At 39.2% G+C, this 4,459-nt stretch overlaps 1 pseudogene across 1 annotated transcript; it reads left to right on the top strand.

The window, feature by feature from the left end:
* The first annotated feature begins 1,546 nt into the window (after positions 1–1,546).
* LOC150030654 (putative exonuclease domain-containing protein At3g15140) lies at positions 1,547–4,453 on the top strand (annotated as a pseudogene). The gene is made up of 6 exons (XR_016526639.1): positions 1,547–2,057; positions 2,521–2,725; positions 3,169–3,249; positions 3,515–3,640; positions 3,812–3,935; positions 4,328–4,453. The product of XR_016526639.1 is annotated as a putative exonuclease domain-containing protein At3g15140 (transcript).
* The last annotated feature ends 6 nt before the right edge of the window (positions 4,454–4,459 follow it).

Raw genomic sequence — 4,459 nt, forward strand, 5'->3', positions numbered from 1 at the left:
TTTTTTTCCGTTGCATTAGACATGATATTCAAAATTATATCTAATAGATCAATTAATTGTTTTAAAATTTAGAGTCTATGGAAGTTTTGGAAGTACTAAAAATAAAAATGAAAACTTAGTGCCTATTAAAAATAAAATTTAAAATTTAAAGGCTAAATAGATACAAACATAACTCAAAGACTTAGATAATTATTTTAAATGGTAAAACTGTTGTAAATATTTTTCAATATAGATCGTGATAGACAATCATATTTTACTATATTTGTAAATAAATTGACTCATTTTCTTTTTTTTAGAATAGGCGATATTATTATACCACAAAGGGGAACCCACAGCTCAGGATCAAGGCATCAAAACAACAAAGCACAAGCAAAGATAAGGAAACAAAACCAAAACAAAGCCAACAAGATAATACCAGAACAAAACCAACACATAAACACAAACTCGCAAACCACCAAGGAGAAAGCTAGAGAAAAGAAAAAGAAAGAACCCAAAAACCCACTATTAGGACAAGCAAACAAAGAACAATGTAAAGTTCCAAAAAAAAATAAGAATCCTGCACACATTGATATAGAGTCAAAAAATATTAAACCCGCCAGGACAACGCGAGCACAAACTGAAGAGATTATAAGTGAATCATAGCAACACCGCGACCTCGTCGACCTCCATGTAACCACCGATTACGCTCCCTGCCAGATGTAGTAATAAGGAAGTACACCAGAAAACACGGAACAACTTACTACGCACCCCCTTACCCAACCCCGCTCGACACAACCAACTCAACTCTACATCCCAACCCGTCACCCGATGAGACAAACCCAACTGACGCAAACACCCCAGACCACACCTCTTTCCTAAACCCACACTCGAAAAATAAATGATCCCGCGACTCCACACCTCCCCACACAGAAGACACCCCCACCACACCCCAACTCCTCAACCAATCCCCCGTACCCAACCTGTCCCTCATAGCTAACCACACACAGAAGAAGTGACGCGGAATACCACTCCGCCCATAAAATACCAGCCTAAGACACCCTAGGATGTCGAGGACGCAAACTCTCCCACGCACTAGCGATAGAAAACCGATCACTAGCATCCGACACTCAAACCCAATAATCCTCCTCCCTCACCCTAAGTCCCGGGGCCTGAATAAGACCCCAGATCTCAAGCAGCTCGCAAGACACTGTCGACCACCTTTAACCTCCCTCACCATCCATGAACTCTGACAACCACGCCTTCAAACTACTCTCTGCATAATAAACCACCGTAGACCTACATGAATCCAAAATCGCGCCCCCCGACAGCCAAACATCCCACCGAACAAAATAAGACCGTCCATCGTCGATCATCAAATGAACTAGATGCTTGAATCTATCTCTCGCAAGATAGCCCTCAAGCACCAAGATCTCTCCACCTCACTCCGAACAATCCACAAAGACCGCCCACACAAAACATACTCCTCCAATCACACCATCCATAATGATCCCGATTTAATTAAGAGAGGCCAAAACAACTTCTTAATAGGAGTGGTTCCAAAAGGCCACATTTCACACCCAACTCCCCTCTCCCAACGGCAACGCCTAGATTAAACTTGTAATTTAATTCATTTTTTTTTTTTTTTAGTTTAAATTTAAGCAATCGATAAATGAAAATAAAAATGTAAACTAAAATGATTTTTAATAATCTTCTGAAAAATATATTGTTGCTGCTCAGAATTCGACCACTCCAACGTCCGTCGTCTTCCCCGGCTCCGGTCGACCGTCGGAGTGTACACTGTACAACAACCGCTCACTTCCGTTCATTTCAATCCAATGTTTCTGAGAGCTCCCCTGCTTAAGCTTTCACCAATCTACTCAATCCCATGCCATTCTCTGGTTCCGTTGTCTCTCTCTTCCTCAATTTGTTCTTCTCGCACACCTTTCGATCTCCGATGCCATTCAGCTCTCCCCATATCCCACGAACCATCTTCTTCACCTCCCTCTGAATTCCCCGATGTGGCGGATAATCGTTGGAGGCCCACGTGTTTGTATTTCACACAGGGCAAGTGCACAATGGTATTTTTCAATTCCGGATCTGAGTTGCTGTGTTCGCGTTTTTCGAACGCTTTTTTGTTTTCTTTGCTTCCATTTTCTGAAATGATTGAAGATCCTTCTTGACGGTGGGTGCTAAGTTGCTAGTTTGGTGCTGTACACCACGTGTTCGACGATATTCCTCACAGAGCTTTTGCTCGCTTTTCCTGTGTGTTAAGCTGTCTACTAGTTGAATTTTGATTAGGAACTCCATAATTTGAGAATTGAAGGGTAGGATTATCGAAATGTCATTTTAATTCTAAGAGTGGAAAATTTGTAACACATTTGAACAAAATAGGAAATGTTAGAATTCTAGAAAAGGATACGAATGTACAACCATCTTTCACTGTTGATCAGACTCGTGTTATGTTGTGTGTTCTGATGGTTTTGACTTGATTTCCCAGCTGAAGTTTCGCAGCCGAATTTAGATATTTATTGTCTTGTCTAGATGGATGATCCACTCCACATAAAGAAGTTCAATCATGATATCCTCCATGGGAGCTTCAGGTAGATGTTGCTAGGTCAAACCATATGCGAATTCAGGACGTTGATTTTTTTCTGGTGCTTGATCTGGAGGGTAAAGTTGAAATAATTGAGTTTCCAGTCATATTGGTCAATGCCAAGACAATGGGTGTGACAGGTTTTTTCCACAGGTTCTACCTGCTTCTTTTTAACGTGCTCATTCTTGCTATTGGTTATGTTATCAATCTCTTTCCACTTGGCAGATTTTATATTTTATGCATCTCTATATTTCCCTGTGACCTGTTTTCTTCTAAAATGGACCTGGAAAAAATTTATGCATAAAATTTATATTTTATGCATCTCTAGCCCTTTACACCACATTTCCTGATGCGCATACTATATAAGTATGGGGTAAAATGTTCACTTATTTTGGAACTATTTTAGAAAATTTGGCTTCTGTGTGGTTGAGAGATGACATTGACTGGCTTTTTATTGCTAGTAACCCGATCATGTCAAATGGTTTAACTTCCAAGAATGTCAACAAATGTTATTCGTGTAATTTAGAACTAGAGATTTATGTTTTTTCTTTCTTGGTTGCCACGTTTGTTAACCACTGCCTTAAATCCTTCCTCAGGTTTGTTAGGCCATCAAGAATGAGTGAACAAAGGATAAATGAGTACATTGAAGGAAAATATGGCAAGTTTGGAGTTGACCGGTATGCTTCTAATCTTGTATGGTGAAGGCTTGATAATGTTCGACATTATTGTGCATCTGCATTCATTTATTTCTGAAGTATCGATCAAACGTTGATCAAGGCCTTGACTTTAGGATGTATTTCAAAACCTGATCGTATGATGTACATGTCCGATGCTACTTTGGTAGGACTAATTTTTTTTTCTGCAGTATGCTGACAACTCCCATTAAGATTCTAATGGAACTTTTTTTTTTACTAGCTGATAGTTCCATATTATAAATTACAGTGTCTGGCATGACACAGCCATACTGTTCAAGGATGTTATTCAAGAGTTCGAAGATTGGCTGGTTCAGCATCAGCTATGGAGGAAGGAACTGGGCGGTGTTCTTGACCGAGCAGCATTTGTGACATGGTAAACCTCCTTTTCTCGATCTACTTTTACACTCGCTAAATTGTTCATTTATTCATATTGTTAATGTGCTGTGTATCGGGAGTTTGCCCAACAACCACTAGATTTTTTCACCTTGTTATAATGTTAAAGATTGATTATCTAATGATTCATGTTCTCTTTTGCTTGTACCAGTGGCAACTGGGATATAAAAACTCAGGCCCCACATCAATGTAGCGTATCGAAGATGAAACTTCCTGACTATTTTATGGAGTGGATCAATATTAAAGATGTCTATCTCAACTTTTACAATAAGAAGGTACCATATCCTGTCAAAATAAGAGTTTGTAGCATCTTGAGTGGCTTTATTGTTCTGTCGGCAATGGAGAAACAAATTATGTTACTTTTAGGATTCAGAGTTGCGAAACCAATGTGCAGCTGACGGTTTTACTTCTCTTCGCTTGGATAGATCATACCATAAGCATTACAAAACACAACATATTGGTTTACAATTTTCAAAACAGAGTTCAATATTCATTATTCTACATGGGAAAGACTTGAATGGAAATGACGTTCTCTGTTAGAGTAGATGTTATTGATTGCTTTAGCTTCTGTTGTTCATATACGCCATAATTTGTTTAGTTTCTCTGAGAATGGATCTTATACAACCAATTATTGATGAAGTTCTTTACTTTGGATGGTAATTGGTAGGCGACGGGAATGGCAACAATGATGAGACAACTTGAAATACCCTTGGTGGGAAGCCATCACCTTGGTATAGATGATACAAAGAACATTGTGAGAGTGATGCAGAGAATGGTTGCTGATGGTGCACATTTACAG

The sequence above is a fragment of the Benincasa hispida genome, unplaced genomic scaffold (assembly GCF_027475165.1).
Source record: "Benincasa hispida cultivar pf3 unplaced genomic scaffold, pf3_genome.v1.1 HicScf1710, whole genome shotgun sequence".
Lineage (NCBI taxonomy): Eukaryota > Viridiplantae > Streptophyta > Magnoliopsida > Cucurbitales > Cucurbitaceae > Benincasa > Benincasa hispida.